The sequence below is a fragment of the Kogia breviceps genome, chromosome 13 (genome assembly GCF_026419965.1).
Source record: "Kogia breviceps isolate mKogBre1 chromosome 13, mKogBre1 haplotype 1, whole genome shotgun sequence".
Taxonomy (NCBI): Eukaryota; Metazoa; Chordata; class Mammalia; order Artiodactyla; family Physeteridae; genus Kogia; species Kogia breviceps.
In genome coordinates this window covers 23569919-23593615 of record NC_081322.1, presented here as the reverse complement: position 1 = coordinate 23593615, position 23697 = coordinate 23569919, and the positions used below count along the sequence as shown (strand labels likewise).

At 46.5% G+C, this 23697-nt stretch overlaps 1 protein-coding gene and 1 pseudogene across 4 annotated transcripts in view; one reads left to right on the top strand and one right to left on the bottom strand.

The window, feature by feature from the left end:
- ANKRD6 (ankyrin repeat domain 6) overlaps nt 1-23697 on the bottom strand; it is a 202359-nt gene that overhangs the window by 112765 nt on the left and 65897 nt on the right. The gene's annotated exons all lie outside the window — the stretch shown is intronic.
- LOC131767857 (large ribosomal subunit protein uL6 pseudogene) lies at nt 13103-13680 on the top strand (annotated as a pseudogene).

Sequence of the window (23697 nt, the reverse complement as noted above, 5' to 3'; positions counted from 1 at the left end):
AGTCAAGAATGTAAAAGTAGGGCTTCCCTGGTGGCGCAGTGGTTGAGAATCCGCCTGCCGATGCAGGGGACACGGGTTCGTGCCCCGGTCCGGGAAGATCCCACATGCCGCGGAGCGGCTGGGCCCGTGAGCCATGGCCGCTGAGCCTGCGCGTCCGGAGCCTGTGCTCCGCAACGGGAGAGGCCACAACAGTGAGAGGCCCACATATCAAAAAAAAAAAAAAAAAAAAAAAAAAAAATGTAAAAGTAAGATCTAAAGATTCTTTTAAACAAAGGTCCCATTCACCAAAAAGTACTTTATAAATTCACTGGTTAGGAAAAAGAATAGGCCAGGAATCTTCATTTCTCCCCACTCCCTGCTCTGGAAGGGGAGACACAAGCTTTTTTTTTTTTTTTAACCTATGTTATCTTTCAAGTTCAGAAAAGAACTTTTCCAAAAAACAGGTTTTCAACTTTTCTTTTTTCTTTCTTTCTTTTTTTTTTTTTTTTGGCAAAGGCAACAATCACAAAGTAATTACAGGCTTGGCACCTAACAGGATCATAAATTAATTGAAAAGCTTTGTACTCCCCCCAGCTCATCTCTCCTTTGAATGAGCAAGAATCCGTTAGGGAGGCAACATGATATCAACCCAGTGGTTGGAGACAAATACTTCAAGTCAGCCATAAAATTATCTGTCTTTGAAAATTAAACTCTTCCATAGCAGAGCCACATGTGGCTGCATTATTAATATTGCAACTTGATATATAAAGAAAAAGACCTGCCCCATCCTCTAGGGAATTAATTCTCCTAGGGCATCAGTTTGTAATTACACACAATGAAATAGATGTTTAGCTAACAATCCCCCCATATTCTGGGAGTGCAAATGTATTTTCGAGTCATCTTGAGAAGACACATAGCCTCAAAAAATACATGTATATACTGGATTTCAGAAAACCAAGCCCTACTATGTATTGGCAACAGGTACTATCTGACACCCCTGGACCCACCTTCCCCAGGTCACTCAGAGAATCTGGCTTACCCCATAGCCCCCAACTAGGTCTATGGAAGTGGCAGACAAGGAGAGAGGGCTGCTTTTTGGAGAGTAGAATGATCATGAAGAGAAGCGTTTCTCCTTTTTTGTTTATTCAGGACCAATTTATTCTCTAGTTCTGCCCACATGGAGACACCCTCCTTGAAAAGGCATTGAATCCTTCCGTTCACTTTAACACCTTGTGCTGAAAACACGTGTTCCAAGGTTTCAACTGTGAGATCCACATTCTTAAAGCACTAATTCTTAAACCTCATCTAGATTTCTCCCCCTTAGTTGTGGGGAGATGACCCAAACACAGCGAAGAACAGCTCAGGACTGTGGGCTCTGCTCGCCCAGGAGACCTTGCAGCTCCCCTGACCACCCGCCTGGAGCCAGGATTAGGGCCCTGAGACAAGGGGCGCCTGCTGGGCTGCCGCCACCACCACCGCCCCCACCTCCTGTCCTCTTCCCTAGGCTGGCTGTCACCTCTAGTTTCCCTGGAGTTTGGGGCTTCCAGACGGTCTCTGCTCACACTTCTGTATCGCACCTGCTGCCTCAGCACTGCTGATCCACACCAAGGGGGGAAATGCACACAGAACTGCTTTTCAACACACCAACGTTCCACACTAAAGTTATTTTATGAGCCTGCAGGTTCTTTTTCATCAGAGGACATTCCCAAGGCCGTGACATCCCCGGCTCCCCACTGCCCTTGCCTGCAGACTGGATGCGTGGCCGCAGTGCTGAGTCGGGCGCAGCCCCTGGCTCCCCTCCGGCGCGCTCTCCTGGAGGGCTGAGGGCCGCACCCCGGGCTCATCAGCAGGATCGGGTCAAGCCTCCCTAGCAGAGCAGCGTGGCTTCTGGAATGCAAGGACACAGCTGCTGAAGCCTCTTCAGCCTGTCCTGCCAGGCACGCCAAGCCCTGCTCCCCTCCTTCTGAACATTCTACCCAGTTTCTAGGGGAATTCAGCCAGCAAGGTTCTGTGCTGAAGCCAGTCCTAGAGTGACAAGAGCCACACCTGCAGGTCGATTCCACTGACCAGCCGCCAGGACCGAGCTGGGCCCATGGACCTTGGTCTGGATTGTGCTGGCTGGTCGTTCTTGCCTAGGTTCACAGCCAGTGGCCTTCCTTCCCTGCTCATCACCGCACCAGCGGCTCACTCCTACCTGCTGCCGTCACACGCCTGGCAACCTCGTGTTCCGGGGCCAGCCAAGAACTGAGACCCCAGCAGACCCCTAGTTCCCAGCAGGCCAACTCCCCATTAAATTACTGCTGCCTAGCCGCGTTCTCGAGGCCGGGAGAGTGCGGAGAGCATAGCAAGCCGGGGCGCCGGCAGCCCCGGGGGCCGCGATGCTCAGCAGAGGACGCTCAGCGGGGGAGGCGCCGGAACCTCGCGCACTGCCCCCCGCCCAACACAAACGACCTCGCCGCCGTCTGCCCCGCGGACCCGCGCGCACCTCCGGCCGCCGCGACCCAGGACGGAGGCGCGGGGTGCGGGGCTCAGCCGGCGGCGGGGGCTGAGGCAGGCGGGGACCCGCCAGGCCCACCTCCGCCCGCAAGGGGCTTCCTGTACAGACTAGAGGTACCTTCAAGAAGGGGACAGCGGCATTCCGTTCCCCAACTGGACATCTGCTTGGCCAGCAGACTTGCTAACTTGCCCCTATTTCCTGGGGCAGAGGAAAAGAGAACTGAAGATGGTCCAGAGAAGACCCCAGGGTGAAGAGGGGACCAGCCTCCCTCCCCTGGAATTCTGGACTCCGGGTTCCTGAGACACATGGAAGCAGATCCTCCAGCGTGAATCTGGGGGGAGGGAACACGGCCGGCCATTTACCGGATGCTGTCACACTGGGTTGCTGTCGGTTGTCACATACATAGAATAGTACCTGACCCTTATCAAGTGCTGTAAGTGCTAGCGGTTACCTTTATTATTTTTTTATTTGAAGCCCAGATTCTGTATGACAAGTGACATGACTTTGGGCAAGTCCCTAACCTCTGTGGGCCTCTGTAAAAGTGAAGATAATAATATTTACTTCACAGGGTTGCATCTGTGTATGTTAAGAGCCTCACAGCTTGTAAGCTTTTAATATAGTGTAAACTTTCAATACATTCATTTGTTCATTCGTTGGATGATCTTTGAATAGGTAGTAAAAGCCAGGCATATAACAGCAAAACAGATATGCTTCCTGGCTTTCTGCCTTCATGGAGCTTAAAGTCTAGCGGGGAAGGCTGGCACTGAACAAGTGACTCTAAGTGTGATACTAAGGAAAATTTAGTGTGCTCTGGCAATATATAGCTGAGGGAATGAACCTAGCCTGGGAGATCAGGGAAGGCCCCTTTAAGGAAGTAGAATTTCAGCTGACACATGATGGGTGAATAAGGATGCGCCAGACGCAAAAGCACTCCAGGCGGAGCAAGCAGCCTGTGCAGAGGCCCAGAGGCCAGAATATAGTGTAGCACGTTAGACAAGCTGGAAGAAGTCCAGCTTGGACAGATGACAGAAAGCAAAGAGAAGTGCGATAGTTAATTTTATGTGTCAATTTGGCTGGGCCACAGGGTGCACAGATATGTAGTTAAACATTCTGGATGTGCCTGTAAGGTTGTTTTTGGATGAGATTAACATTTTCATCAGTGGACTTTGAGTAAAGCAGATTGCCCTCCATAATGTGGGTGGGCCTCATCTAATCAGTTGAAAGCCTGACTAGAACGAGAAGACCAGCGTCCTCCAAGCAAGAGAGAATTCTCCGGCAGACTGCCTTCGGACCTCATGTGCAACATCAGCTCTTTCTGGTTCTCCAGCAGACGGCTTTCAGACTGGAACTGAAACATCGGCTCTCCTGAGTCTCCAGCCTATTGGACCACCCTACATATTCTGGATTTGCCAGCTTCCACAATCACAAGAGCCAAATCTTTATAATAAATCTCTCTCTCTCTCTCTCTCTCTCTCTCTCTCTATATATATATATATATATATATATATATATATTTGAGAGGAAGCCCCATGGTCAGGTCTGTGGTTTTGAAATGGTCCGTGTGGTGCAGCATGAAGAGCGGAGGGCGGGGCAACGGTAGAGCCCGGGGTTACCAGTGGGGCTCTCGCTGCTGCAGCGTCAGCAGATATAGAGGCTTGGACTGGGGTGAGGACGGAGAGATGCTGAAGTAGAAGGATCCATGAAAGAGCGAGGAGCCTTCATCCACGTGGTTGGCCATTAATGTCTTTTCTCTTAGAAAAGTGAGATAAAGCATCCCGTAATTCTCCTTCAAGGAAAGTACAGTGGATTCACTGGTTCTTCCAATTGGAACATATTTATTTGCCCGGAATCTTCCGTTCTATTGATGCCTCTATCTCCTTTCCTCAGCCTAACAGTGACATAACCGTGAAAACAGGAGCCAAGAGAAAGAACAGATGGGACCGTTGGCTGAATTCCCAGATGGGAGCACACCTCCCACCCACTGGGGAGGGGGTGCGTGGTCACAGGCACACGGAGCCACCTCTTGTTTACACAGACACAGCTCTCTGGGGTGCACAGCAACAAGGATCAGGGCTCCTTCACTTACACCTCCTAAAACGGACTGAGGATAATAACACCTCCCATGAATTCCCATGGCTGCATTTTTAGATCCCTGTGGTGCAAACAATCTCAACCATCTTTTTAACCCTTGACATTCAAATACAGTGGCTGAATAAACAGATTTGCTCCTCAAAGCAACCTCTGTGCTTTTTAAATGGTCTGCCACCGCTCAGCACAAAGGAAGGAGGGGTCAGGAGGGCTCGGTGGGGCTGTTGCTGGAACCTCTCCACCCACCGCGAGGTACGACGTTCAGAATCAGGTTATACATTTATCTTGGGAATATTTTAGAAGCAAGTCCTCCGGGCAGAGTGTCCCGCATTCTTGATTTATTCCTCCAACCTGGGCCCTTCCTGCCGGCCTGGACTGGCCCCGAGCCAGAGGGCTGTGAGTGGCCGGCCTGATGCTGTCTGGGCACTCTGCAACTGAGGACCGCTGATGCTCTGTCTCTCTGAAAAGCAACTAGGCTCCTTAACTCCCTGCTGCCACTGAAGGCGTGTTACGACTCACTTAAGGTCACCCCAGAATCAGGCCACAAAAAGAGGGATTCCAAACAGCCTTCGGTTCCCCGCCCTGTATGATATTAAGATAGTTTAGGAGGCCTCCCTCCGTGCCCAATGCAGGAAATAGTAAATGGGGTGTAAATTCCCCTGCAGACACTCAACCACTGAGAGCTGGCCAGGCCCCCCGACAGTCCTCTCTCCAGCTGTGGCCACCCGGCAGAGCCTGCGTGAGCACAGGCCTCCCGGGGCTCTCTTCCTTGAGGGTTCACAGAGGAAGGATGCGGGGGCAAGGCTGAACGGAGGGAATGTGACGCTCAGAATCCCCACATCTTCGGTTCACGGTTGTTTAACCGTCTTGGCCCTCCAGATGTCAGCGCCAGGGCATCTGGGAAATAAATATAGGACGGGACAGATCACTCAAGGACCTTTCAAAGCCTGGGGTAGCCAGACCACGCGCATGCACCCCCCCCCCACACACACACACATACAATCAGTACCTCAGAAGCAAACCAGCAAGCAGCTCATGGCAGCAAGAGGTTACTGCAGGAAATAATAAAAGTACACACAAAAACGACCAGATGAAGATGCTGGCTTCCCAGCGACAGACCAGACAGGAGGACGTACAACCTGCTGCCAGCTGGGAGCCCTCAAGGCTAGGGTGTGAGTCTCTAGGAATGGAGCCCTGGGCATAGGCAACCATGTTTAATTTTCTTAAAACAGAGCAGATAGAGGTCCTGTGGATGCCGGAGTTGAGCTGAGGGCATTTCCCTTTCCTACTGAAGGTTATAATTCTCCTGCTACTCCGGCTCCTCTTCCATGAGGGTGAAAAGTGTATGAACTGACGTTATTCCCTTTTATCCGATTGCATACGAGCTCATTTCATTATAGAAACAGGCTCTGTAGCCAACAAACTGCACCATTATTACACTCCAGAGGTAAGAGCAGGTAGCATTGGGACTGGTCTCTGATACTAGACACCAACGCCGCCCAAGAGACTGATTCAGGCAGTGAACTCCTCAAGGGTGGTGACTTCAACAGACTTGCTGTGACATGCTCAGCACCTAACACGGTAGTGTCCTAAGTGGTTGTTGAATGAATAAATGAAAACAGACTCTACAGCCACTGAGGAAACTGAGCAGAGGTTTGGGGCTGGCGGGCTTGGCACACTGCAAATCCTGCGACAGCAAACCTTTCATAGCATCACTTATGGTGAAAACGGAGAACTCTAGATCCAGAAGGGACTGGAAGCTCTTCTCTGGGCAGGGTAAGAATGGGTTACCAAGATGATAAATATAAAAACAACTGTCCCCTTGTAGTCACAGAGCAGTATCTCTGAGCTCTTCTTATGGAAGTTTCAGTGCTTGGTTTTGTCACTTTGGGTGACATACCTAAGTATGCATACCCCCCGGAAGACCCTGAAGTCCTCCAACCATAAGCTGGCCCAGTAATAGACAAAGCCTTCCTTAAACAACAAGGTCCTACTGCAGAGCACAAGGAACTATATTTAATATCCCAGCACAAACCATAATGGAAAAGAATATAAAAAAGAGTGTCTATATGTGTATAATTGTCACTTTGCTGTACAGCAGAAATTAACACAACATTGTAAATCAACTATACTTCAATAAAAAAAAATAAAGAAAACGCTTTCTTGAGACATCTTCTCTTTAGATCCTTCGCATGACAGCCTTTGAAGGCAAGTTCCCTTTCTATATTTACTGAGAGCCAGCCCTCCCCGGCCTCTCCCGTGAAGACAGCTGCTCACTACTGCAAAGAAGCAAACTTCCTCTCAGAGAGAAAAAGAAGATGCAAATCTCATTCACCGCGAAACTGACTGCCTGGTGTGTCACGGCTCCTTAAACATCACCCTCTCCTGAGGCCTACCCTCCAGCACTTTGGTACACATTAACCCAGTTAACTGTGTGAGAATAAAACAAAGGGCTGAAGCGGCTGCTCCAGCTCTCGGGGGAAACCTGCCATCTCCTTCTGACCTAGGCAGACTCAGGGCACAGAAGGTCATCCCTGCCTTGCTGCCTAGGAATGCTTCTGACCTGGAGCCATCCCTACTCCCTGCACCTTTGACTCCCCTGATGTGCTGAAGGCTGGCTGTCAGGAGGGTTGGGACCAGGCTTTGGGCCACTAGAATTGATCCCTTCCTCCTTATGCAGTGCTGGGGCCAGATACCTAAGACCACCAGGGTGCAAGTCAAAATGAGTGGAGCTCAAGGCCATGAGACTCTCCCTCCTAATCTGCTGTGAAGAAAAGGGGAAAAAAAATTCTATGAGAATCATCTTTTTTTTTTTTTTTTTTTTTTTGACCGTGCAGCAGTTTTCGGGATCTTAGCTCCCAGACCAGGGGTTGACCAGGGTTCAATCCCTGGTCGGGGAGCTAAGATCCCACAAGCCATGAGGTGTGGCCAAAAAAATAAAATAAATAAGTTGGTTTTTTTGTTTTGTTTTGTTTTTAAGTTCAGATTATAAAACAACATATACAGGACTTCCTCGGTGGTGCAGTGGGTAAGAATCCGCCTGCCAATGCAGGGGACACGGGTTCAAGCCCTGGCCCGGTAAGATCCCACATGCTGCAGAGCAACTAAGCCCACGAGCCACAGCTACTGAGCCCGCGTGCCACAACTACTGAAGCCAGTGCACCGAGAGCCTGTGCACTGCAACAACAGAGGCCACTGCAATAAGAAACCCGTGCACCGCAACGAACAGTAGCTCCCGCTTGCCGCAGCTAGAGAAAGCCCACACACAGCAATGAAGAACAAATGCAGCCAAAAATTAATTAATTAATCAAAAATAAGTATAAAAAACTGAAAAAAAACCCATGCACCATTCTTGTTCACATGAAACAAGAAGAGCTAGGTTTGCTCACCCCTCCCACTCTGCAGCCTAGAATTTTAAGTCCAAGGGAATGCTTTTTTTTTTTGGCCACACTGCATGGCTCGCGGGATCTCAGTTCTCCAACCAAGGGTCAAACCTGGGCTGTCGGCAACCAAAATGCCAAGTCCTAACCACTGGACCACCAGGGAACACCGCAGGGATACTTCTTAGGTCATCTGGCCATCTGCTGTCACATGGCTCGGCAAAAGCCATTAATAATCCAGGAAATAGTGATGTGAACTGTTGACAGAAGACCAATCTGATATGACCTTGGGCCGCTATCTTTCTCGTCCTTTGTGGTTTAGCTGTGGTAAATGCTAAGATACTTTTTGAGTCTTTGCCATTTGTTGTGACCCTGACAGATTTGCAGCCAAGCATATGCAGCACACTACTGTTTGTGCATCTGTGCAGGTGATTGCCTGATGCTTCTGTGGGCTATGCAACAGATTCGACAGCTGTAAGCTGTGGGACTCAAGAAAATGAAAAGAGGTACCACATTTTCTCTTATTCTCATAGCTTGAGTTCATTTTCCAACCTCTTTCCAAAATTCTAACTAAGAAAGTCAATTACCCTCACACAAAGTATCACATGATCCAAAGAACCATTTCTGTTTGGTTGCAGATGCTTCTACTGTTTTCTTCCTCAATAGATAGCCTTTCTAAGGAAATGATTATATACTATCCTTAAGCCCTAATCCAGCTCATGGTAATGAAACAGTTTAGACCACAATTTATTTATTTTTTTATTCAAAACATTTATCAAGGATTTAAAATATGCCAGGCAGTTCACTAAATACTATTATCATCTGTAGACCCAAGACTCTCAAATTCATATCTCTATTCCAAATCTCTCCTCCAAACTTCTGACCCATATAGCCAACTGCCTACTCATCATTTCCACATGGATGTCTCAAAAGCACCTCAGCTCTACAATCTAAGACCAAACTTATCTTTCTACAACCTCCTCTCCTCCAGCGTTCCTACTGCATATCTACAAAGCCTAAAAATTTGGAGTCAATCTTGAAATCTACCTTTTCCCATTCCCTCTGTTGAATGCTTCAATCCATCATCACTGCATCCTGTTGATTTTGCTTCCACAGGCTCTCTCACAACCATCTCTACAACCAAACATTTATTTTCTCAACTTTCTGGGGGCTAGAAGTCCAAGATCAAGGTTGTAGCCAATTTCATTTCTGGTGAGAGCTCTCTTCCTGGCTTGCAGACAGCTGCCTTCTTGTTATGTTGTCACAGGCCTTTCCTTGGTGTGTGGAGCTGGGGTAGAGTTGGGGGTGGAGAGAGAGCTCTCTGGTGTCTCTTCTTATAAGGACACTAATCCTATCAGATCAGAGGCCCCACCCTCATGACCTCATTTAACCTTAATTACCTCCTTACTTCAAATACAACCATACTAGAGATTAGGGCTTCAACATGTGAATTCGGGGTGGGGGGTGGGGTTAACATACATTTAGTCCATATACTTTATAAGAAGAGACATCAAGGATGCATGCACAGAGAGAAGAGACCATGTAAGACACAGAGAGAAGGCAGCCATCTGCCAGCAAGAGAAGGGGCCTTGGGAGAAACCAACCCAGACGGCACCTGGATCTTGGACTTCCAGCCTCCAGAACCGTGAGAAAATAAAATCTGTGGTTTGAGCCGCCCAGTCTGTGGTATTTTGTTATGGAGGCCCAAGTATTGCTCTTAAGATACAGATCTATGTCCCTGACTTGATTTTAAAGTTTCTGCATGAAACCACCCTCCCAGAGTCATCTCTCTCAACACAACTCATAACTTCCTGAGAATTGGTCACATTGGGCTTTCCTTCAAGTCCTCATTGGTGAGATGCTCTCTTGCATCGTATGACTCTGTGAACCAATCTGTCTGCCAGGAATGTTTGTCAGATATCAGCCCATCATCAGTTTTTCCTGATCTCCCCAGCTTAGAACAAGCTGTGTTCCCATGTTCTCACAGACTCACGCTCCTTTCTTTCAGGTCATTTATCTCAGTCTATATAACCTACTCATTTTAACGATTCTTTGCTTGTCTGTCTCCAATTCAACTGTGAACACCATGAAAGCAGGAACTGTGTCAGTTTTTGCTGTTCAAAGTATCTTTAATACCTAGCACAGCACTTGGTACAAGGTAGGAAAGTAATAACAAATGAATGAATCAGTGAAGGTATGAAGACACTGGCTTTGCTCTCAACTGCTTGCAGATAGGCATGTATCCAAAAAAACATATAAATAAAAAAATTTAAAAATCAAGCAATTGGGGCTTCCCTGGTGGCGCAGTGGTTGAGAGTCTGCCTGCCGAGGCAGAGGACACGGGTTCGTGCCCCGGTCCGGGAAGATCCCACGTGCCGCGGAGCGGCTGGGCCCGTGAGCCGTGGCCGCTGAGCCTGCGCGTCCGGAGCCTGTGCTCTGCAACGGGAGAGGCCACAACAGTGAGAGGCCCGTGTACTGCAAAAAATAAAAATTAAAAAAAAATAAAAATCAAGCAATTGACCAGTAAGATCCCAGGATCCAAGGTGGTGTTACCACTGTTTATCCACATCCCACTACATATCCTAACAACCATAGGAAAACAAACAGCTGGGTTTCTACTCTATTTGGCAATTTTTAACTACCAAAAGGACAAGGTCATTTCTCTTTTTAAGTGTTGCCACTGAATGTTTAGAAGTGGTCAGAATAAACAAGTATCAGTTTTTCCTTACAGCAAGTTGTAAAGGTGATTATGTTGATCGCACATAATTAATTGAACATAATTCACCTATCTGGACTATCAATGTCAATTTCTTCATCTGTAACGGTTCCACTATAAGCTGATTTTTTTTCCACTTGATGTTTTTAATCAGTTTCTCCACAAATTCTTTAACAAATATAATACTATACTGAAGAAAAATAATGGGTGTCAGACTTTCAACCTATCTGAATTTCATCAGATTTGTTGCTTGATTCTATTAATACAATCAAAGAAACCAGCTCTGTAGTAATAATGGAATTTCATCATGCTTCCTTTCACAATGCATTAAAAATTACACAACTGTCATCACTATAATCAAAGAAAGAATTGCATTCCACGAATTTAACCTGAAATAGCAATTAAAATCTAGAAGCTGACTGTAACAAAGTTATTAAACTACAACTCGTTCAAAGAAGTTATGGAAAAGCTGACTTACATCAGATCAACTGTTATTAGTTTCTTTTGGCTGCTGTAACAAATTACCACTTAGGGCCCACTCAGATAATCTAGAATAAAAGCCCCGTCTCAAGATCTTTAACTTAATCACATTGGGGCGGCCTACAAAATATCAACAGTATTCACTCTTTGTCATATAAAGTAATGTTCACAGTTTCTGGGAATTAGGAAGTGAATATTTCTTTAGAGGGCCATTTTGTCGGCCAACCGCACCACCCCTACTACCGGTAACAACCAGAGAAGCCCATCAAAACACTAAAAAATCTGTTTGAAGACATCAGAGAGCTACCAGGGCAGCAAGGACCTATATAGCCACGAACATGAAGAAAAGGTTTGTGTAAAGAGGGTGAGTCAACAATCTGCAGTCACATTTCCTTTGTGGCATTTGCCGATTTGCAAGTAGCTGCCAAGAGACTTCAGGGAACAGTACCAGCTAGAAGGGCCTGAGTAAATCCCCTACACTTCAGTGGGGGAACCCTGAAAAGGGCTAACCACCCTAGAAATAAGGAGAAAGTGGAAAGAAACTAGCCCTCACAGAGACCGAGCGTGGAATCGATTCTGGTGAAATCAAAGAGTGAGAGAAGAAATGTACGGTTCATACATCCAGTTAACGTCTGATGTCCAGAATACATAAAGAATGGCTCTAAAACCATTAAGAAAAAGACAGGGAATCCCCTGGCAGTCCAGTGGTTAGGACTCCATGCTTCCACTGCAGGGGACACAGGTTCAATCCCTGGTCGGGGAACTAAGATCCTGCATGCCTCGAAGCACGGCCAAAAGAGAAAAGAGGGAAAAAAAGAAAAGACAAAGAAAGACAATCCAGTGGGAGAATGGTCCAGACTCTTGAACAGGTCACCTCACAGAAGAGGCTACCTGGGTAGCAAAGAAACATATGGAAAGGTGTTCAACTTCAAAAGTCATCAAGGAAAAAGAAAATAACCATTCTGACAAGAATGGTTACGATTTTAAAAGACTGAAAATACCAAGTGTTGACACAGATCCGGAGCAATGGGAATTCTCCCACACCTCTGGTTGGGGGTGTACACTGACAACTGTTCGGTAGTGTCAAACATACACATATCCTATGCCCGGACAATTCCAACTCTAGGTATGTAATCCACAGAAAGGCAAACACATATACACCAAAGGACATACGGGGGAATGTTCACTGCAGCATCACTCATAATTGTAAAAAAACTGTAAAATAAGTTATTGGTAATCAATCTTAACATAAGGATAATGTAAATTGTCTCTATCTCCAACAAATATGTTATGACAGGCTACTGAGGATGTCTTATGTGCACTGTAATTCCATTCATGATTTGACTACTTAAGTAACTGAAATGTGACAGAATCTGATAATTCTTGTTGTCACAAATTGGAACTTTAATTTTTCCACCAAGTTATAATTTTCTAAATTTATCTGTAGAAGTAACAAATACATCCTGAATCCCTTTACCATGCCATAAAGAGGAAGACACTAATTATTTTATAATGAAGTATAAACTTTTCTGTCTCTTCTGTGAAGCTCACTGCCACCTAAGACTGGCATCAATGCCTTTCTATTCCAGAATAAAATTAACCAAAGTATTTGAGTTATGTTCTGAAGGAGTTATTGTTTAGTAATTGTTTAGTGCTTTAGTAGCACACAAAGTTGAAAATAAGTTGGAAATACAGATAATTTTTTTAAATCCACGGGGCAACAAAAATGTCCATCAAGGGCTTCCCTGGTGGCGCAGTGGTTGAGAGTCCGCCTGCCAATGCGGGGGACGCGGGTTCATGCCCCGGTCCGGGAAGATCCCACATGCCGCGGAGCGGCTGGGCCTGCGTGTCTGGAGCCTGTGCTCCACAACAGTGAGACGCCCGCGTACCGCAAAAAAAAAAAAAAAAAAAAAAAATGTCCATCAAGAGCAGAAGGGTCTCTTTGCCTCATCTACTGCGAGAATGAAGACCATTCTCAGCAATCAGACTGTCGGATTCCAGAAAATGTCGACATTACTCTGAAGGGATGCACAGTCATTGTGAAGGGCCCCAGAGGCACCCTGCAGAGGGACTTTAATCACCTCAATGTAGAACTCAGTCTCCTTGGGAAGAAAAAGAAGAGGCTCCGGGTTGACAAATGGTGGGGGAATAGAAAGGAACTGGCCACTGTTCGCACTATCTGTAGTCATGCACAGAACGTGATCGAGGGTGTTACACTGGGCTTCCGATACAAGATGAGGTCTGTGTATGCTCACTTCCCCATCGACGCTCTTATTCAGGAGAATGGTTCTCTCGCTGAAATCCGAAATTTTGGGGGTGAAAAATACATCTGCAGGGTTCCGATGAGGCCAGGTGTTGCTTGTTCAGTATCTCAAGCCCAGAAAGATGAGTTGATTCTTGAAGGAAGTGACGTTGAACTTGTGTCAAATTCAGCTGCTTTGATTCAGCAACGCACAACAGTTAAAAACAAGGATATCAGAAAAATTTTGGATGGTATCTATGTTTCTGAAAAAGGAACAGTTCAGCAGGCTGATGAATAAGATCTGAGTGATCCAGTTACATAAACCGCAAGAGGCCAGGCTCATATGTGAGATTTTAAAAATGAATAAAAGCTCTTTTGACTTGGGGGCAAAAAAAAAGAGCAGAAGGGATAAATTGTGATGCATTCTGACTATATAGCAATGCATATCAATAAGTGATAACCGCGTGGACAAACCTCACAACACAGAAAGGACACACGGTATATTTCTCCTTATATAAAACTCAGAAACAGGCGAAAGGGACTTATCGTGTTAGATGTCAGGACAGTGATTTGGGGAGGAAGGCAGGTATTAACTGGGAGGATGTGAAAGGCTTCTGGGTTGCCGGCAGCATTCAACTTCCTGATCTCGGTGATAGTTGTGTTTGCTTTGTGAAAACTCACCCATCTGTATGTTCATGATTTGTGCACTTTTCAGTTGGTACACTATATTTCAATCCAAAAAAAATGGTTAGGGCTTCCCTGGTGGTGCAGTGGTTGGGAATCCGCCTGCCAATGCAGGGGACACGGGTTCGAGCCCTGGTCCGGGAAGATCCCACGTGCTGTGGAGCAACTAAGCCCATGCACCACAATTACTGAGCCTGCGCTCTAGAGCCCGCGAGCCACAACTACTGAGCCCACATGCCCAGAGCCCATGCCCCACAACAGGACAAGCCACCGCAATGAGAAGCCTGTGCATCGTAACAAAGGGTAGCCCCCGCTCGCCGCAACTAGAGAAAGCCCGCGCGCAGCAACGAAGACCCAATGCAGCCAAAAATAAATAAATACATAAATTTATTTTTTTTTTTAAAAAAAAGGTTAAAGCTCTAAACCTCTGGATCTGAATTTTCTGAGAGGAAACCATTCACTCGTCTAAGAAAAGAAAAGCAACAGGATGATTCCTTTCCAGATTAGCTGAGAAATCTCCCCCCACCCCAATCAGGATCTTTGGTTAAAATTGACACTGATGTACAAAGTGCCACAGCAGCCATTCTCTAAGCTTAGTGGCATTTCTGACACTGCTAAATAATTAGTTCACTAATTTCGCAAAAGCACTGAAAATACCTCCTTCTGGTCAAAATCCAAGTGCACAGCCACAGAGGAGCTCCTGCTACCCCCTGAGCAGCCCTGGCTTGCAGCTGCACACTGCACAGCAGCTTCTGGTGACGTTCGGGGGTTCTGCAAAGCCGGGACTGCACCTCCGCCCACCCGCCCCCCCCTCCCCCACCAAGTGTAGGCAGAGACACTCAAGGGTTGTTTTCAAAACCAAGACCAGCAGGTGGCTCAGACTTGCCTCAGGGCAGTTCCTGAGGGAGGGAAGAGAGTAGGGTACAAAGAGCGATATATCCGAAAGAGAAAAATTTAACCTCGTTCCTTTGTTTTGTTGATCCCGAGATCCGGCCTCTCTCCGGGCTATGCTTGGAGTTTAGCGAATACAGAATTTACTGTTTTTAAAAAATATTGCTGCAAGTTTACATTGGGGGTAACAATTATCGTCAAATTCTAGAACATTTGTATGTTGTTTAAGTGGTTCACACAGGCTGACAACATGGCCCTGCACCTGCTCTCAACTTGGATTCCCCAGGACTGAAACAATAGTCAGGGTAACCCTACGATCAGAACCATTCTCAAGACCAAACCACAGGTCAGTGTGTCCATACTATACATGCATCATTCTAACAACCTTACAAGTCTATTCATATTATTATACTATTCTTATCCCCATTTTACAGATAGGAAATAAAGGCTAAAAAAGGTTAAGTAACTTGCCCATAGCCTTGTAGCTAAAGAATGTCAGATCTGGGCCTCAAACCTAGACTTAATCACTGTACTATTCTGCCTCCTGGTGTTTTGAATAATGTGAGCTGGTACTCAGGGAAAGGCAGACAGGCTGCCCAGGCTTGGGTTTGCAGGTGGGAGTAGGAATTCCACAGGTCGGCAAGCCAGCAGTGCCTGGAGTGTTACTCAGAGCAGTAAGAACCTCCCAAGGCCGCAGTGTGTGCCTCTGAGAAGTGGGTCTCATCCCCAGCCAAGTATCCAGGGACAGCAGGTTTCCCTGGAGAGGAGGGAATTCAGTGAGGACCTGAGAAAAGTGTGGGTTTGGGAAGAAGAGTCTATGGAGGAACAGGAATCTATAGGGTGTGGTGACCCTGTAACGTGCTACTCCACCTCAGCCCTAAAGGGGGCATTTTATTTAGGACTCACCCCACATCAAGCGCGTGGCCTTCACTGGGCCTACCTCTCAACCTTCATGGTAGGCCCTGAGACAGAAGTTTCTGGATCAACAGGAGACCAAGACTGCTAGCAGGTTATTCTCTTGCCCCCTTACCCTCCATCCAGGGCAATGCTGGAGCTACCAGCTGCCAGCTACTGCCACCTTGCTCTCAGCCCCTGCCATTAGAGCCATCCACTCATCCAGCAGGTAGCTACTGAGCACCTACTATGTGCCAGGCACTGTGCTGGGTGCCAGAGTCACAGCACAGAACAAAGCAGACAGAGATCACTGCCGTCATGGAACTTACCTTCTATATGAATCCATTTATATGAAATGTGCAGAAAAGGCAAATCTACAGAGACAGAAAGTAGCTTTGTAGTTGCCTAGGGTTGGGGGGAGGGGCTGGAGTGACTGCTAAGGGGTAAGGGTTGCAGGGAGGTTCTTTTCGGAGTGATAATAATGTTCTAACATTGATTATGGTGATGGTTGCACAATTCTGACTATATTAAAAACCACTTCACTGCACACTTTAAATAGGTGAACTGTCTGGTATGTGAATTATATCTCAGTAGAACTGCTGTATTAAAAATATAATAAGGACCCAAACCCAGAACTTTCAACCTCAAGCTCCATGCTATTTCTATAGTACTAGCCTGCCTTCTACATATATATGGAAGAAAGTGAATGCTATCCAATGGGGTATTGGAAAGACAAATAATAATCTGGGTAAATAATAACGAGAATAAGTAAAATAATTCAATAAATTGGAGAGACCTCTGTGCCCAGCTTATTACTAATGTACTCCTTAAAATATTAGGCACATCAATACATCAGTCAGGCTGGGCTCAGTAACAAACAAACCCCAAATCTCAGTGGCTCAACGGGAGTTTATTTCACACTCCAGCTCTGTCCACCTAGCGTTGGCTGGGGCTCTGTTTCCTCTCTGATTTGCCCAGGCTGACAGAGAAACCACCAGCCACCAGGGCACAGGTAAAGACAGAGCTGGAGGGTCACACAATAGTGATCACATGATCTAGCCCAGAAGTGACACAACACACTTTTCACAACTTGGTGGCTACAAGTAGTCACATGGCTCCACAAACACAAGGAGGTGGGAAGCACAAGCCCATCACATGCCTAGAAAACAGAAAGGTTTGAAGATTCAGTCAGTAGCACTGATGTATGCACAGGGAATTAGGGCGTGGTGTGGTTAAGACCATGGGTTGTGCAGCCAGCATGCAGTCACTCTCTAGCTAGACATCACCACCTCACCTCAGAGAAGTCAATGGGATCTCTTCATGCCTCAGTTTCCTCATCCACAAAATGGGGATAGTAATAGTATGTACCTCCTAGGTTTGTTAGAAGATTGAGTATTTCTATCCGTAAGGAATTTACAACAGTTCCTGGCAAGTGCTAATATCATAAGTACTACACAACTTGTATTATTTTGGGGAAAAAATTTTTAAGGCAATGTTTTTATTTATTTTTGTAATACAATTAACGGATGGGCACTGTGTGAAGTATCAGCACAGAAGCCAAGACATACGAAGTAGGTACAAAATAAATGGCAGCCTTTGTTAGCAGAATACCAGGAGGCCCAGGCCCCGCTTGGCCAGGACTTGAACCAGCTGCCCGGCCCTTTAGCTTCCAGGTTTCTTTCTTATCTTTAAAAGAGGAGCTGTACAAGGTGATTGCCAAGGTTCTGCAGCACTAAACACTTGAAATTTTTTGATTCATGGGTCACTGACTTGGCCTGAAAAGGTATTTTTCATTGTTTACTCTTCATTCTTTGACCATAAAGGATGATCTTCCCCTCCGAATCAAGAGGAGACTAATACGTTCTCTACCTGGTTCAGGTATGAGCTTCCCCTGGACTCTGGCCCCTGGCCAGGCCTCCCTTTGCTGCCACTGCAGCCCGACTACCAGGAAGCTGTCAGGAGAGGAGCAGGTCCTGGGTGCACTTCCAAGAAAGAGCCTCACCTCCCAGGAGAGCAGAGAGGGTGGGTAACAGTCATCCAGAGGGCAGCTGGCATCCCCCGGAGCAGGCTGAGCTCACCTCTGCCCACCACTGGGTGAGGACCTCAACACCCCACGCACCCAAGCAGAAGGCCCCCGCCCACCTTCACCCTCCCACCCATGTCCCGGGTGGCGGCTACACCAGTGTTAAAGGGGCAGGGGAGTCAAACATTCCCAGAGACCTTTCTGTAGTCCATCTGGCCCTGTTCTGGGGTCAGGAACAGGATAAACAAATTTTTAACAAATTTAAAAATAAGGGGGCTTCCCTGGTGGCGCAGTGGTTGAGAGTCCGCCTGCCGATGCAGGGGACGCGGGTTCGTGCCCCGGTCTGGGAGGATCCCACGTGCCGTGGAGCGGCTGGGCCCGTGAGCCATGGCCGCTGAGCCTGCGCGTCCGGAGCCTGTGCTCCGCAATGGGAGAGGCCACAGCAGTGAGAGGCCCGCGTATCACAAAAAAAAAAAAAAAAAAAAAAATAAGTAAGATGTGCTGCGAGGAAAAACAAAAGAAGCTCTCAGCAGAGTGAAGCTTTAAAGAGTAGGGAGCCGTCCTCAATATTTCAACCTCAGAGGAACACACTGAGTGTGTGAATAAAATGTGTGTGTACCTAGGAAAAGATATCTCTGGGTGCTGCTATTTTTCAAACGTTAATTAATGACCCCATCTGATGATTTCAGTCTCGGGAGCTGAGGCCCCTCCTTTTAGGAGCCATTAAAGCCTTCCCCAGTGTAATCTATCACCTGAAACCCTTTCTGCCCTGCAGGATGTGTCTGGGAGCAGGCTCTCATTCTGCTTTCCACTCCATGTGAGGTTCTCCCTCTGCACTGGTGTTAGCATCTCCCCTGACTGGAATGCCGTGCCCACGGGTAGAGGATCCAGGCAAGTCCCACCTTCAGGGCAGAGCTTTCCCTGAATTCTCCAACCTCCCCCCACATCATTTCTGGGTCACTGTCATCAGCACCCATTTTTTTTTTTTTTTTTTTTTTGCGGTATGCGGGCCTCTCACTGTTGTGGCCTCTCCCGTTGCGGAGCACAGGCTCTGGACGCGCAGGCCTAGCGGCCATGGCTCACGGGCTTAGTTGCTCTGCAGCATGTGGGATCTTCCCGGACCAGGGCACGAACCCATGTCTCCTGCATCGGCAGGTGGATTCTCAACCACTGCGCCACCAGGGAAGCCCAGCACCCATTTTTTAATAAGGAAAAATATTAAATATTTAACTTGTCTAAAATTTCCATACAAAATATTTTCACTTTTTTAACGATAAGCTTGAGTGTGCATCTCTGGTTGTAACTTTCTTTTTCTTTGGCTGTGCCTCTCGGCTTGCGGGCATCTTAGTTCCCCAACCAGGGATTGAACCGGCAACCTCGGCAGTGAAAGCTCAGAGTCCTAACCACTGGGCCGCCAGGGAATTCCCTGTGGTCGTAACTTTTTATATTAGGTTATATATTTGCGATTGCTACATGTAATTTTTTCATTGAAGTATAGTTGATTTACAACGTGTTAATTACTGCTGGACAGCAAAGTAATTCAGTTATTCATATATATACATTCTTCTTTATATTCTTTTCCATTATGGTTTATCTCAGGATATTGAACATAGTTCCCTGTGCTAGACAGTATGACCTTGTTGTTTACCCATTCTCTGTATAAAAGCTTATACCTACTAACCCCAACCTCCCACTCCATCCCTCCCACAATCCCCGCCCCCTTGGCAACCACCAGTCTCAATAGCACCCATTTGAAACTGCCTTGGTTCCATCTTTGAAGGTTCAAGACATCAGCCATGTGACTGAGCCCTCTTGGGAATGGATTGTCCAGCCCGTCAAGTTGCAGATGACTGTAACCCCTTGCCAGTGTCTGGACTACAGCCTCACAGAGGACCCTGAGCTGGTACCACTCAGAGAAGCCACTCCCCAACTCCTGACTCACAAGAGCTAAATGAGATAATAAATCCTTACTGTTTTAAATAAGCTCCAGGAATTCCCTGGCGGTCCAGTGGTTAAGACTCATGCTTCCACTGCCATGGGCCTGGGTTCAATCCCTGGCTGGGGAACTAAGATCCCACAAACCACAAGGAACAGCCCAAAAAAAACAAAAAAAACAAAAAAGTTTGGGGTAATTTGTTATGCAGCAAGACCTAACTGACTGTAGGTGATAAAGCACCTATAACGATAAGTAATGAAGCAATTTTAATAAAATGTTGATGGTGGAATTTAGGTGCTGGTGGGTATACAGGTGTTCACTGTAAAATTCTTTCAGCTTTGCTGTGTGCAGGAAGATTTTCAAAATCAAATGTTGGAGAAGAAAGTGTAGGCTGCACAACGAAAAACTGGCAGCTGGATCAGTCCATGACGCAGTTGCAGTTATGGTTCCTGAACGACAGAAGAGAGTGATTTGAAAGGGTTACCAAGGAATATAGTATGTTTTGGAAACATGTCTTTAGAGTGTTATTTATTATATATATTTTAAAGTATCCATTTGTGTTTATAAAGTAGTATTAGATGTATTTTACTCATTTTTTTTATCCCAACCTCCAATTTTCAAAAAGACACCGATCTGCCAATTTCAGTTTTTATCAACCAGGGCACTTTTCAAGAACCCTATGATTGACAGGACTTAGTATTATGTCAAAAGTAACTTATCCTTCAGATGAGGTCACCGGAATCCATTTATCCTACTCTGTGCTTTGCTTTGTTTGTTCTGTCTGATTTAGTTCCCAAACTAATTAGGCTAGCTTAATTCCTGTTGCTTTGTCAGGTAATGGTTAGAGGAATTTGATTAACTTTTACAAAATGTACTTGACACAAAGCTGCAAGAAATGGCTATTTCTGGGCTCCAGAGAAATCAGACTGGTCAGAGCAGTGTCGATGCCAGTTCATGTTTTCCTTAACCTTTACCTGGACCTGACACCCACTCCCGCATATTTTTACAGTGAAAACAGTCTGCTAAAATTTCTGTTCATACCAAATGTTGATAATGTAATTTTAGATAAATAGTGTGACTAGCCGAGTCTTTTTATGTAATGACATGAACCATAAAAACATTTTGTGATAAACAGAAATCCAGACTCATTACTTTCTCCAAATATAAATAAACTGAAATCTGCCTGTCGGTGATGAGGCCCACGTTGTTTATCTTATAGACATCACAGGGTCATCACAATGTAATTAATTACGAGCTCCTCCATTACCAAGTACACAGCACGGTACTAAAGATAAGCTCGGGAGATACTGACAGTTGGATTTGGTGTTTAACGTAGAGTTTTATGTTGTGGGTGGTATCTTCTCAACACCCGCCAAGCTAACAAAACCAGAAGGAGGGGCCCTGCCACACTCACCGCAGACAAGTGGGAGGTCACGGGGACTGGGAGTCTGCTTGTTTAACCTCACCTCATCCTCCTCCTGGTTGGAGGGCAGAAAGCTAAAAACTACACTTTGCAGATCCCACACCTGCAGCTAGAGATTGGGATGTGATCCAACTAGAGGCACCTCTGCCAAATCAGGAAGCCAAGAGGAGGCCTGGCCTGTACAGCGGTGACTGGGGAGCGAAGTGCGGAGATGGGAGGTTTTTCTGCAGCCGCTTTCCAGGACCACTCTCCTGCCTGGGGGTGGCAGGCCTCTCTCCGCTCAGGCTGCCTGATCCCTGAAACACAGGCAGGGAGTGGGTTGGTTTTTTTTTTAATTAATTTATATTTTATTGAAGTAGAACTGATTTACAATGTTGTGTTAGTTTCAGGTGTACAGCAAAGTGATTCAGTTATACAAATACATGTGTGTATAAATATACATATATCCACACACATACATATATATTCTTTTTCACAGTCTTTTCCCATATAGGTTATTACAAAATATTGAGTATAGTTCCCTGTGCTATACAGTAGGTCCTTGGTGGTTATCTATTTTATATATAGTAGTGCGTATCTGCTAATCCCAAACTCCTAACTTATCCTTCCCCCATACCCTTCCCCTTTGGTAACCGTAAGTTTGTTTTTGACGTCCGTGAGTCTGTTTCCGTTTGTAAATAAGTTTATTTGTATCATCTTTTTAGAGTCCACATATAAGTGATATCATATGGTATTTGTCTTTGACCTACTTCACTTAGTATGATAATCTCTAGGTTCATCCATGCTGCTGCAAATGGCATTATTTCATTCTTTTTTATGGCTGAGTAATATTCCACTGAGAGAGAGAGAGAGAGAGAGAGAGAGAGAGAGAGAGAGAGAGTGTGTGTGTGTGTGTGTGTGTGTGTGTGTGTGTGTGTGTGTGTGTATACCACATCATTTAAGTTGCTTCCATGTCTCGGCTATTGTAAACAGTGCTGCAATGAACCCTGGGGTGCATGTATCTTTTCAAATTATGGTTTTCTCTGGATATACACCCAGGAGTAGGATTGCCAGATCATATGGTAGCTCTATTTTTAGCTATTTAAGGAACCTCCATACTGTTCTCCACAGCGGCTGCACCAATTTACATTCCCACCAACAGTGCAGGAGGGTTTCCTTTTCAGGGAGTGGATTCTTGAATCCACAGCCCCAGTTAACATCCTCTGAGTTGGGAGCCTGCTGGTAGGCCCCTCCTTCAAACTTCTGGGAATCACCCCAGGGCCAAAGCCTACAGCTCCTCAGAGCTCTCTCCCTTCCAGTAAGTCTGTGACCACTTAATCCTCATCTCTTCCTGCTTGAAGTATCAATACTTAGAGTGGTTTCTGTTTCCTGCACTGAACCCTTACGTATTCACAACAGAAATCCTATGTCTTTTAAATTATTAAAAAATGCTAATGCAATTAACCCTCCTCCGCCTACTTTCTAAAGCTCAATCTCTCTTTGCTGCCCTGGGTGAAGGGCAGCAAAGGCCTGGAGTGAACAAGAATACAGAGGCCTGGTAAGGAGAGGCACCACATCGTGCCGGGGTAGGGTCAGGCCACTGCCTGCAGGGGGTGGAGGATGCCGGGGGAAACGCAAACCAAAAGGCTCAACTCAAGTAGATGTAACGGGGCCGATCAGCTGCAACACCCGCCTGTGGACGCACAGGGCATGGAAACCAGGCTCAGTGCTTTACTGTCAAAGCTCACACCACATAAAGTGTGACGGAGCAGCTCTTTTCCATGTGTGATTTAATCGAGCACCTCCCCGCTGTGGTTTCACAGTGATTTAGAGCTGCAGTTAAAGGGAAAGGCAGGAAGCATTCTACTTGATTCAAAGCCAGCAATTCCGAGTTCCAGTCCCAATGCTGCTACTGCTGACCAGATGGACAAATCCCTGACCTGCTTCCTGTGTGTGTCAGGACTGTCCTGCAAGACGACAAGCCCCTCAATAACAATAGTAGCAGCTGCCCTTTACTGAGGACCCGCCACATGCCAGGACCCTGTATGCATCTCATTTAACCTCACAACCACTCCATCAGGTGGACATTACTCAAGAGGTCCAGAATGTGACCACTTTGCCTCGTTTTCCTACCACCATCCTGGTCCAGGCCTCCATCCCCTCTCACCTGTGTGCTGCACAGCCTCTTGCCTGGTCTTTCTGTTCCAGCCGTTCCCCTCCCCCCACGACTGTCCCTCATCACAACTGCCAAGGTGATGAAAGCTTAAGTCAGATCGTGTCACTCTTCTACATTTTCAAACCCCCTTCCCCCCGCCACGAACATGGCTTCCCACATGGCCCAGAATAAAAGCGCAGGTCTGTGCAAAGCCCTCTGGGATCTGCTCCCCCTTTCCTCTCTGATCGCATCCTCTAGTCCCCTGGCCTACTCTACCCCACTCTACACTGGCCTCCCTGCTACTCTTCCAACATACCAGGTACCCCCTGC